The sequence below is a fragment of the Limanda limanda genome, chromosome 20 (assembly GCF_963576545.1).
Source record: "Limanda limanda chromosome 20, fLimLim1.1, whole genome shotgun sequence".
Classification (NCBI taxonomy): Eukaryota; Metazoa; Chordata; class Actinopteri; order Pleuronectiformes; family Pleuronectidae; genus Limanda; species Limanda limanda.
Genome location: NC_083655.1, coordinates 12334293 through 12347778, shown reverse-complemented (window position 1 = coordinate 12347778; position 13486 = coordinate 12334293). Strand labels below are relative to the sequence as shown.

Below are 13486 nucleotides of genomic sequence, written 5' to 3'. Positions count from 1 at the left end.
AAAGGTGATAGAAGAGGGAATCAAACAACCCTTCGCTGTTACTAAAAGATGAATAGAATCTTTTCTTGTCGTTATTATATAAATTTGAAGTCCTCCTTCCACCCTCACATAACCAGAAGCAGAAAACCTTGTGTAGAAGGAAAGCACATGGTGCTCATACGCATTCATCAATCAATTTGCTCAATCTTTTATGTAACATCTCAGCGACGCACTGTGTTCAAGCAGTGCTGGGTTCACGGACAACATGCGGGACTCTCTTTATCCTTTGATATCGTATGGATGTGATCTGTCTCTGGCTGTGTCGTCTGCGTCTCTGGTTCCAAAACAACAGACATCCATCACCTCACTGTTTGTAAGCACTTCAGTCGGGGCATCTCAGAATCCATGATCATTAGCTAATGGGTTAATGGCCCACACTATTCACCGCTTCAGCTTGGCGGAGGGCTTCAGGTGATAGCAGATGGGCTCTCAGCTCGAGGAGAGGAGAGAAGAAGAATAGGCCTGTCATGAATAACATTGATACACCAAGCTCAGCAGAAATCTAAGACCCCGGAGTGGAGGGGAGGGAATGTTTTCATGTTTGTCTCTGACAGTGGAATCAGACAGGTTTTTTCTTTTTTCACCCAGTCCATCAGATTCTCATCTGATTCAAGAATCTGTGTAGAAAATGGCCTTGGACATTGCCAAACCCTCAGGGTATTGTCTACTGCAGTAGACCATTAGTTACTCATTGACAAAGCTGTAGTTGACAGCCCACGTTTAATTAACATCATTATGTTGTGAATGTATCAGGTTTTGCAAAAAGTCCAAACAAAACAAAGAGGATATAAAAATGCAAAGAGGATGCGGCAAAAATTCGAAAAATTACTTGTTTAACTGTTAAAGTACAAGACAGAATGCTGTTTATTTGTATTCAAATTTATTTAGTCTTTATTCATCTGATTTAATCAGAAAGTCCTCGTATTTTATTACAGTGATCCCAATAAAAATTACCTAGAGTTTTTTTTTAATGTAAAAAACGTTTTGCATCGGGTCCAACTTCCACCACCGACAAATGCCTGTTTCTTTTCTTCCTCTTGACTTCCTCTCTCAAACTTGAAAAATGCCGACATTACAAATCATAACTTTGACTTTGCAAACAAAGTCCAAACAAAAAGGATTGTGTCTTTCGACACCACAATTGCGTCACAACTGTGCAAGTTGTGACGCAACAGTTGTGTTGCTCAGAGCAACATGAGGGCCAGGTTTGAAGGGTTTTGACCAATGAGGCCTGAATACTCAGTAATAATCGAATGACTACTGAGTAGTAATGGCGTGGAACATCAACATGTTGATGGCCGTTGTTACTGGTGTGAGCTTCAGGCTCTCTAGTTAAGTGTGTTTTCACTTTCGCAAATTGCACAGTGTTTGTTTTTTCCATGTGTGGCTTTTCAGCTCTGCATCAAGCTCCAACCGGCTTCATCATTATTCTTCTAGGACTGGTCCTGGTGACAAATATGGATCTTTTACAGATGAACGTAAATTAAGCCTCAGTCTCTGTGTGCTGCATCATAATTGTTTGCTGATTATCATTTATGCTGAAGTGTTTTCCTTCTGCCATTAACCCTGATTCATTGCCTCTAATATTTCTGCAAATACTCCAAAACACATTAATCTCTCGGGTGTTTTTGTTGCTACTGCAGACAGTTATTTCTCTTCTAGTTTTGCCTAGTTGTACGACATATATATTGCTTTTTAATGTATCACCAGTGTTATTCAAAATATTGTGTATGTAAACAAATATAAAGCCAATAATTTAAGGCCTGCCATAGACCATCCGTAACAAGCAGAAACTGGAGCCATTCGTTTCTCTCTCTCTTGTTTTATTTAGGTCCATTTCAACCCTTCTCCCTTCCCCTTCTCCCTTCCCCGCCGTTTTGTGTGTTCACACGTAGGGTTAGTGTGTCCTTATCCATGTTAAGATCGAGGGGGAGGGCCAAGTGTTAGGGCTTTACAGTCTTCATATCACCGGCAAACTGCCATTGGATGAATGGAGAATGTCAGGGATTTACTGCATTAGCATAGATGTTGTTAGGATATTTTAGGTTTCGTTCTTAAGTATCTGCAACCAATAGCATTGGTTTGTTTAAGATCTCAACAATGTTATAAAATTACATCCTCGTCTGTTTACGTCGGGTTCCTGCGACGACTACTGATGATGTAATAGCTTCTTGAATTGCTGTCGCAATTTCGTAGGCAAAGATTTGAACCACTACCCCTTGTGTCTCCGTTTCAAGGGGCAAGGTAACCCTAAAAAACATGGGTAGGGAGAAGGGATGACATGGGATCGGGCCTTAGAGGAGACTTTGGGATATAGGGGATCTACGTGAGTGTATGCCTACATGCAAACAAACACACACACACACACACACACAATGTGCCCCTGGATGGGTTTAGACCTTTCTTTTGTGAGTTCAAATGTGTGTAAGTGGTGATACTATCGTAGCTATCAGCGCTATTGATCAGAGGAATGGTGAGAATGGTTTGGTGCTGAAACCAACTTACTAACACACGCACATACACACACACACACACACACGTGCATCCACATGCACACACTCATTCACTTCTACCATCAGGCCCTGTTTCGTCCCATTCAATCACACTTCTCTCAGCCCCTTCACCGCTGGATGAGGTTCACACAGCGATCCCCAGAGAGAGAACCACCTGTCCCGCACTCTTATGCATGAAGATTCAATTCAGGAACCTTCTGCCACCAATCAGCGCCTGCCGTTACCCCGCACTGATCATTTAACCATTTCGCTGCCAAACGGAATAAACGACCTTTGGTTAAAGCGAGTGTGGCGATGCTAGCAGGACTGCTGCGCCTGTGATTCACAGGCACCTGGTATTTGCAGTATTGATTTTGTGAAAAAGAATGTGTCATGCTGTGCACTGCTGAGGAGACACCGTGACACTGATACATTTGTGTAATCATAGCTGCATTGCAGAGGAGAGAGGCTGTTACAATAACCACTCTGATAGGGCAACGCTAAGTGGCTGTAATGGAAAAGTTTAGGCAGATTTAGATGCTAAAAATACTGCACAATTATTTAAATTTCTTAAGTTCTGACTGAAGAAGTCACCCGCTGACTGCAGACGTTTATTTTATCTGTACCGGTGCCAAAACCTGTGAATTTAAATAGTTTTTACTTGTTACACAACTTCTTTTCTTTTTATCCGCCCGACTCTGGAGAGGTGTGAACTAGTAGGTTGCTGTAATACACTCTAAAAAGTAGGAATATGCCTCAAGAAAAGAAAAGGAAAGCAAGAAAATATTACAAGTCCAGATTTACAAGTGTTTTTAGAGGAACAAAATGCATCTTTCATATTATATATCTCTGTTATTATTAATATAATATGACCTAATGTACGGCACTGAGGCAAAATTGTGTTTGTTTACCGTTAGAAATCTACAGAGCACTTTAGAGGTCTTGATTTTTGTGTTTGCCAACTTTCTCTGTGGCAGTTATTGCAATTAATGGGGGGGAAAATATGCTCCCTCAGTAAAGTGTCACTCATTAAATGGTGACAGCTTCAAAAAAAAATGTCATCTGTTTTCAAATTTGCAGCGCCAATGAGGAGTTACAATTTATCATCAGAATGCATGTCTTGGAAACCTTTCAAGTGATCATCTCAACATCTTTTTTTTCCAGGGAAACTGTCAGAGTTTGATACTACAGTGCTTTCTGGTCTTTGACGAGTGTCTCGGAGGAAACATTAAAAGCTAATTGTGGTGGGTTGTCAATTCTGTGAAAGCACAGGAAAGAAAGCTCCGTCTGTCTGATTGCACATTAAAACTCAATTATCTTAACAAAAATGTTCACTTACACTTTAACTCCCACCCACTTGTTTATGATAACTGATTCTGATAAGGCCACCAGGCCCAGGCTCTCTCACATTGTCAGATTATCTTTACGTGGATGAGACGCTTGAAGCTGCAACTACAGCAGGTCAGTTGACAGTTATGTATGTACCTAATAAACTGGAGCAGCCGTGGCCGTAACTCTCTCTCGATACCAGATCAAACAGGGACACGTTAATAATGGTTTCTCACTGAACCGGTAAAAAATAGCCCTATACGTGATTTTGGGTCCTTGAACAATTCTTAAACTTGGCATAAGTTACGTCATCCTAAAATTCCCAACATGAGACTTTTCACTGGATGTACACAGCTCAGGGTTGCATTGCATCCAGATCATTTATGTTTCAGCTCGAAGCAGAGGAAGGAATTTACCCGACAATGCACTGAGGAAATTTCAGATACATTTAGTGACTGCATTTACATGGACAGCAATATTATGACTGCAGTCCTGTTTGCATGATAAAGCGCATTGTCTGATTATGACTCGTATCAACAGGATCTCCTACTACTTCCTCTTTAAATGTGTTTCATTAATTTGCATGTGTCGTCAGCCTGTTTAACTGTGTAAATGTCGACGTTGCAAAATGCTGTAAAAATAGTGCAATAAAGAGGTATACATGTGTACAAAATGCGACTAAGTTCAGAATAATCCACATATCTTTATTCAGTTGTCGATATTAATGTTAAAATAATCAGAAAATGGCAGTGAATTCATCAGATTATCATATCAATCGGGATAATATTGGAATATTGGCATCCTCTTAAACATGTCACTTACGTCACATTCAAAGGTGGTCTGGGATTCACCTGTTAAACTATTTCAGATGTCTTTCAATTGCGTTCATACGGATACAAGAAGAAAGACTCCCTACTTACCTGACGTCCTCTGGCTTAATCAACTGAAAATACTGTTACACTTCTCAGTGTTTTCCAGACATTGAAACTCAACTGAATTGGCCCCACTTGAAAAAGGGGCTGCTTAAATCACACTGTGGCTTCCGAAAGAAGACCTTTGCAAGAGGAAAAGGAGTAAAAAGAAAATCTCTGATTAGGATGTGTTTAGCAAAATAAATAAAATTAGAATCCCAGGTAATTGTATTCAATCTTTTTGGAGTTGCGCAAAAGGTTTTTCAAATATATAGACTCAGAAACGGCAGCAAGATCTTCTGTGCTGGTATACTCCAGAATGACAGCTTGACTTCATGTTTACCCCTCTCCTTACATTTGTGCCAAATGGCAAAGCTTCACCAAGTTGTTTTAGTTGTTCTTCAGCTACATCCTCTCTGGTATTTACAGATTGAAATGTGTCTGAGTTTTGCTAAAATAAGGGACAGGAAGTGTGAAGGCGCAACGCTGTGGGGATCGCACCGCTCTCACCTGAAAGACTCAGGGGTTGATTTACTCCTCTCCCACCGCTGCAGTCTTTACATAAACTCAGGCTAATCAAATATGCTTGTGCGCCCAATTGTATTCTCGCGCTCGCTTTGTGTCTAGGTGCGAATCAAGGTGTGCGCATGTGTTTCCTCAGGAGAGGGGAAGAGCTGCTCGGCTGTGGTTCGTCATGTAAATGAACGGTGAAGTGTCTGTGTCTCGGTGGTGAGGACTAATTCTGTTTCGGGAGCTGCCAAGCACGCCCTGATAAATCATGCACCTGGATTTATACGCCAATGATCTCCATCTCTCTCTCTCTCTCTGTCTCTCTCTCTACCTTTCTGTGCACGTCAGTCTGATATTAATTCCACATTTCTTCGTCTGGGTGTTGCTAAGTGCCTCCGAGTTGTCTCAGTTGTCTGAGACCAACGGGCAGATGAGTGAGTTAGATTTAGAGCTGAGACAAACAAATGGAAGAAAGCAACACAATAAGCAGTCAACTGGTGAGTTATTGGACCTCGTGCACTCTCAACAAGACAAAAGTGTGAAACGAGATGATATCATCAGTGATTTGCCTGATGCCCCTTTGCCACGGGAAGACGTTTGAAAAGGAGCCATCGTCTCTAGTCAGTGAGTTGGTGTCACTACAAATTCACAGCAAAGGTAGGGTTGGTAATTTGTTTGTGTTGGCAGCTGTGGCTCAGGAGCTGGAGCGGTTTGTTCACTAACCAGAACATCGGCAGTTCGATCCCATTTCGCACGCCAAAGTTGAATGTGTGAATGATCTATGATAGACAAGTGCTGCACATAGATGCACTGAATAGCTGTGTGTGTGTGTGTGTGTGAATGACAATGCTTTTAATAACTATATTCCAGCAACATGATTGGTTTGGCACAGTCTAGAAGTGCATCGGACTGTTTGAAGTTGTTTGCTTCGTGATCCAGCAGAGTGTGTTCACTAGCAGCATGACACACACACACACACATACGCATCTGGGTGACACACACATACGCACACACACACACAGTCAGACACAGTGGCCGGTAAGCAGCCGTCCGGACCATTCCGTGAAGAAGGAGGAGGAGACGTTTCTTTAGTTTTAACGCTGCCACTTTATTTATTGACTGTCCACCGGAGCAACACTGTCATCACCTCTAGGTGGTCGTTCACTTCTCGTATTCACACACTTCTTGCGCAAGTTACCCAGGTGCACTACGTCACTCTCTGGGCCCGTTCCATAAAGGGGCAGGCCATACCTGCAACAGCGCGTTTGGCAGCAGCACTACAACCTTGCCTGTTTTGCTGAAAAAACATTCAACTGCTTATAATTATTACTAGTAGTGACATCTGTAGAGGCATGAGTATTACCAGTAGCTATATCTGCATTCTTTATCAAAATGGCACAGCCTAGACATTGAGAGACAACCCATTGCGTGAGTACTTTTACTTTTTATACTTAAAAAGTAAATTTAAAAGCAAGTACTTTTTACTTTTACTTAAGTAGGATTGTTGATGTAGTACTTTTACTTTTACTTAAGTATATATTTTCCTGTGTACTTGTACTTTTACTTAAGTACTAAACTTTAGTACTACCTCCACCACTGCCTATCTGTCTCTAACCGGCCTGCCTGCCTCTCCGCACCCTGACCATGTTTTCGCGTTTGTGATGTATCGGATGCATATTTTTGCTGTTCCAGGATTACCAACCATAGCTTTAAAAGGTTTAATGAAAACAAAACATGAAACGTTGAGACCTGAAATGTAAAATATATCCCAAACTGAATATAATCAAGCAGAGTTTCTCAAACTGTAAAACCTCCCGCTTCTGCTTTCCACTTTTGAGGGATTGGAACTTGGTTTATTTGTCTGCAATATTTCACAATCCCCCCGAAAAAAGACACTTTAAACCTAAATTGTCCTCTGTGTTTTTTGCATCTGATTCAATACCAAAATCAAGTGCCTCGTACATTTCCACTCCTTGTGGGTGATTCTTTTATCTAGAGGGACACACATTAGGAGGAAGGGGAGGAAGCCGAGTGTACATTAGTGAAAGAAACAGCACTAAAGCAAAGGGTGGCATTAAATCAAAGGGAGCTGGTATTGAATTTAAAAAGTCTTGGGCTACAGTCTTTACATATTGGAACAACAGACTGGTTGTTACAAGGATTTCCCAAAGCAGTTTGAGGACGACTGCTGTTAATTTAACTCAAATATTTAAATGACACCATTTCATTAGAGTATATAGAAATATGTGAATACTGCCAATATTCCACCGAAAGCTTTTATGCAGAGAAGTGTACAGCAGGGTAAGCAAGGCAGGAAATTACCTGAGACTCCAAGCGGAGAGGGGGCCTAAGAGAGAGGCTGATATATATGATTAGCGATGTTCATGAGATTGCAATTACTATTCGAAGTTTGGTTGAAGAAAATTTGAATGCATTTGTAAATACGCTTGGGATAGTGGAGGGGATTTGCACTTAACTTAACTTCATGGTTTTGATTGGTTTAGTTGGATGTAGGGCCCCCCTGATCTCTCTTACATGGGGCCCCTGACCTGAGCCCCATAGGAATTCAGTTTTTCTGCCCAAACCTGATGTTTTCCCTGGTTACAGCCATGTGCATTGTAGAAAATCAAGTAGTAGCCCAGCCAACGTGACCAAACCAGACCTGAACCTGATTACGTTTTTTGAAACGTTTTCAGAACCTTTCAAGACTGGGCTTGGGTCAGTTATCCACACTCTAAAGATGGCGACATGCTCAGCATTAGCACTTCTGTATGAGTGTTGCCTCACAATACACACCCTCCCTGTCATCATTGAAATAGATGCATCACAAAAGGGAAACACTTCCGTCAAAAGATAAGAGAATGTGTTTTTACCAATAAAAAGAGAGCAGCCAACAGTATTTATTGTTCTGGTGATAAGAGTCCATCTCAAAACATAAAGATGTGTAGTTTATATGACACATAAGCACATGCATTGTTATGAGAGGCAATCAGGCAACCAGCATGCACGGATTTGCTCTATACTGCTGCTGACCGATTGCCACTGGCTATTGTACATTAATGATAACATCCAGCATTAAAGTCCACAATGTTTGAATTGGACTAATCAGACCACAGAGGAACGGGCTGCTCTCAGTCACAGATATGACTTTTCACGGCTCCTCTTCATTTCCACATCGATATAAGGTCCCTTCCGACCCTCGTCTCTGTATCTTGATCTTCGGCTGGGACTTCAAATGAATTGAATATCCGCCCCTTTAATGTCACGTCTCTTCATTCGAGATAAGAGCTGTATGGAAATTAAAAAAAATTTGCTGAGTGCGAATAACAAGGAATGATGGATTAAAATAGACGAGGAGGACACATCCCGATGGGTCACGGAAGTCTCCTGCGGTAGAACTTAAGTGGCTGCCATGAAATTTCAACATCACTGTCATGCACACGAATATTGTGTGAGGTGTGTGACAGTGAGCGAGACAAGGCGCGGAAAAAGATTAATGAAATCACACCTTTGTCACGGCTGTCGTTGCACTTTCTGCGGTCGCCATTTTGGATACACACCCCACATATGGAACCACTGGAGAACTTACTTTTCCACCGCTTACTTTTCCACAAGATTGTTTTGAGTGACGTCTGTCTTAATCATTCCTGAAGAGCCGTGCTTGCCTCTTTCCAAACTGTTCTTGCGGGTCCTGCAGCTCGTGTCAAAGCTCTCGGCGAGTGGGCGGCGTGATGCACGAAGAGTCGAAACATGCGAGTCCCCCCTGACACGATGTCAAAAAACACATATTCACTCACATATAATGAGTTTGGAGAATGTTAGCAGGTGCAGACGCACACACACACACACACACACAAACACACACACAAACACACACACAAACACATGCAGCTCCATGTAGTGAGTGAGGTTTTATAGCAGAGCCATGGAGGCAGTCTTCACTCCATCAGCACAGGTCTCTGGTGAGCATAGGGGAGAGAAGGTGCCAAATGTTCACAGCCTGAGTAATGGGCTCTTAAAACTCTTTTCTCTCTGGGTGTGTGTGTGTGTGTGTGTTTGTGTGTGTGTCTGTGTCGGGTGTAAGTCTGTCTGTCTGCAAGATTTCACTCAGTGCATGGAAATATTTTGTACTCCAGCAATTTCTTTCTTTTGATGGGGCGGCTGTGGCTGAGGGGTAGAGTGGTCGTCCTCCAACCTGAGGGTCGGCGGTTCGATCCCCAGTCTGAACCATCTGCATGCCGAATTGTCCTTGGGCAAGATTCTGAACCCTCAATAGCCCCCATAGAATAACAAAGTGCTGCAAGTAGATGCACTGTATGAATGTGTGTGTGAATGGGTGAATGTGAAACTGTACTGTAAAGCGCTTTGAGTGGTCTTCATCAGACTAGAAAAGCGCTATATAAATACAAATCCATTTACAAATCCATTTGATTGCTCCATAGTTATTAATGAGCCAAATGCAAGTGTATCACAAATATATTCTTAAGAACTGCTCTGCAAGTGTTTCTAGTTTTCCCCACAGTAAATGTGTGTGAAGCAAGGAAAAATATTGTAGTTTCCTTTTGTGACCTGCTGCGTGTGAGCTCCTTTTCTCGGGTGAGGACATTAAATGAGAGACTGAACTCGATCAGGGACACATGGCTGTGACGCACACAAAAAGGCGTATGATACTGTTCAAGGCCCATTAGAAAAACATTAAGAACAGTCAAAGCACCTTGCCTCTACAAATAAAATACAATACAATACACTTCAGATCTAATGTATTCATTAAAGCGTGTGATGTGCATAAAAGCACAGAGAAAATGACAGATATACAGTAAGTGGCTACAATGCAGCACTTTCCTCAAATAGTATTGAAGGATAATGGTGGAAGATGCTAGAAATCAAAAAAAAATGTTTGAAAACACATAATATAAGCTGTGATAGACTATATTAAATCAGCGGATACATACAGATATATGAAGATAAGTATGATTATTTAATATATCATTAATTCTACCAGTAATTACCTGGTCAATGAGGATATGTTTTGACCCCTGTCCATTTGTTTGTTGGTTTGTAAGCGAGATTACGCAAAAGATGAAATAACCCAATATATATTTCTATCTCTTTCTTTAATATTGCAAATATGATATATAATCAACATTTTCACAGTTTTCCGAACTAATAAGTCATACATCCTGATGAAAATAATCAGGCACATTCAGGGAACTGCTCTCTCTGATATTCGGCGCAGCTTGATTGAATTTAAAGTGGACTAATGGGCCTTTGAGTTATGTGCCAATCCACTGATGGTGAAAAGACGTTTTCTCAGAGAAAAACTCATGGCTTCTGATGGAAAAATATTGTCAGCCATATTGAGGATGTTTATTGTTGATGAGTGTGTGCAATCGGGTGTCGAGTTACATAAAAAATCCAGAGCAAGTTTTTAAGAGGACTGTTGGGCCTTGGCTGATTTATAGGCTCTACTGAGTACCATTCTAGTTATTGAAAAGAAACCGTCCGAAAGAGGAGGCAATCAAGAACAGGCTAGATACAAAACACAAATGATAATAGAAGACTCAGATGGAGTTCTTTGTTCAGCCTTTTTGCACGACGAGGTTGTGGTCTCCACCCCGAGTGGTTTGCTTGATTGACTGTGAATTTGAATTTAGTCAAGAAGATGCTAGCCAGAGGAGATGAGGAATCTCACCCAGTGTCGCAACTTTGTTGGGTTCGATAAGGCCAGTTCTCGAGCTCTGCTGTGTTTAAGCGAACATATACTTCAAGACAAGGGAGGTGAATAACCACCATCCACCAATACGCACACTCTCTATCTAAAGATTCTTGACTTACATTTGTTATTACTACACTATGACCTGTTTTTCTTGGCACAAGAAAGTCACATACAAACACCATGACCACCCACAGGGCCTCAGAAACACAAATTTCTCTATGGCCCATCTGTTTTGTCCCGTACACTTGTCGATAAAAACAAAAGACCAGACGAGGCTGGACTGATTTCCCCTGCTTCTGTTAGGAAGGAACACACGCACACACAAATCCTCTCTTACACACACACACACCAACCCGGTTTCTGGGCTCGTCTAACAAAGGGTCCAGCAGCAACAAGCAAACGCCAGAAAAAGGCCTTCACTTGTTGTTTCTTAGTATCTGGAGATCTGTTCTTTGGAAACGCCTGTCTCTGGCTGTCAAGGCAGAGACGTACACACACACATACACACATGCATGCACACCGACATGCACTTGCACTCATATAGATAGATTTTCCCTGTCACACAAACAGACACACAGACAGAAATGACAGATTCACATTCAGGAAATGGAAAACATGCAACCAGGGAGAATAAGTAAGTGAGGAGGCAGGGGGAAGGAGGGGTTGCTCCCGAGCCAGTAAATAACGGGTGTATATTTACGTGTGTTGACTGCATGAATGTGTGTTTGCATCAGCATGATCTTACACCCTGTGTGTGTGTGTGTGTGTGTGTGTGTGTGTGTGTGTGCGTGTGTGTGTGTGTGTGTGTGTGAACATGTGTATTCCATTCAAGCGGTGAGCCATGTGTATGCGTATGTGTGTGACACAGAGCGGACCACCAGGGTATTTGTTGACCAGCTGTAGTAAAGTGATTAGCTTGTTCCTTCATGAGTGACAGGAGCGCCGGCGTTGCAAATGCCCAACAAGGACACTGGCTGGCTCTCTGCTTCCCTCATTATTTTTTGTTTTCCCAAGTCAGGCTCGTTCTCTCTCTCTCTCTCTCTCTCTCTCTCTCTCTTTCTCTGCATTTCCATTTACTGATCTCAGAGATTGCTGGAACCATGGGACAGATCTGCAATGTTTTGATACAAGGTTAACAAACGTCTGCTCGTATTAAGTTTCACATCACAGAAAGTTCAGTTTTTAGTTTTCCCAAACTTTGTGCACATCGTCCTCACAGGGGCACGAAAACTAAGAGTAAATATTTTTTTCGATTAGGGTTCACGGAAGGATTCCCAAATGCCCCATATTTTTGTTTTTGATTGAGTACAGCAGTACATTTTAAAAGGGGTTTGATGTGCATCTTGTATACACATCCAATTTAAATATTTTAGGCTTCTGGAGGGAAGCAAATCCTTAAAGCATGCACACACACACACACACACACACACACACACACACACACACACACACACACACACTCACACACGCTATTGATGTTTTCCTTAAACTTTCTGCTGCACCTCATCAACCAACAGACGAGACAGGAGTGCTCAAACAACAAGCGTCATGCACATTTAAACCATGTTAGAGTTCACAGGTGGATGTGGCCTGAGCTGCTCTACACGTCAGATTATTATTTCAGCCTGCTGCATATTAAAAATATTACAATGACCGAAGGTGTACCGATCCAGCACCGGCAGACCATATGCCAGTTCAACATCACATATTACATATTTGTTTCATCAATATCAGTGGCAGCAATTTCCCCTTAACCTTGTCCTGTTGCAGTCATCAATCCTCACGGTGGCTCTCACCAAGTTTTTTAAGCTATTTTCAAATGGAGCCATTTCTTATTGCAGTGACGGTGCAATCCACAGGATGCACAGCATCAACAGTGCTGCTCTAATTAATCTCTTGATTCCACTGCAGATGCTGATACAACGTCTAGACTCATACTTTCTGGATCTTTGGGAGCAGACCTTCAATCTCCAAATTACAATAAGGGCTCTCTATTCTATTCTCCTGTTTAGTCTTTGGGGTCATTTTATATGAATGACATTTGGCATTATCTATGCTAATTTGCTATCCTCATGCACACTCGCTCAAACACACCAACCTGGCATTCATTCTGTTTATACACGTCATTTACACACTTTGACGAAGATATACAAATTGTGTTAGTGTAACATGTTAGTTCAAACTCTCCATACGAACAAATGAAGTAGAAATTTTGGATAATAATATGAACCTGCTGTTTTTGCCTGAGGCTCATTGTGCTGATTAACATTCAGTGTGGATATCCTCAACTACACTGTTAAACCTGACCTTAATCATAACCAGTTCATACTTAACCCTAATGTCAAATCACAGCTTACTCCTCACCAGAAATTACATTTTTTGGGGCTTTGGTCCCGATGACGACTATTGGTCCCGACAAGGTCAGTGTTTATACCGGAGAAGGTCCCAAGGAAGCCAGAGAAATGCACAGAAACACACACGCACATTAA

The 13486-nt window shown here is 41.8% G+C and overlaps 1 protein-coding gene across 1 annotated transcript in view; it reads left to right on the top strand.

Annotated features, from left to right (window-relative positions):
- The window catches only part of cntnap2a (contactin associated protein 2a), a 326430-nt gene that overhangs the window by 162722 nt on the left and 150222 nt on the right, over window positions 1-13486 (top strand). The window lies entirely within an intron of this gene.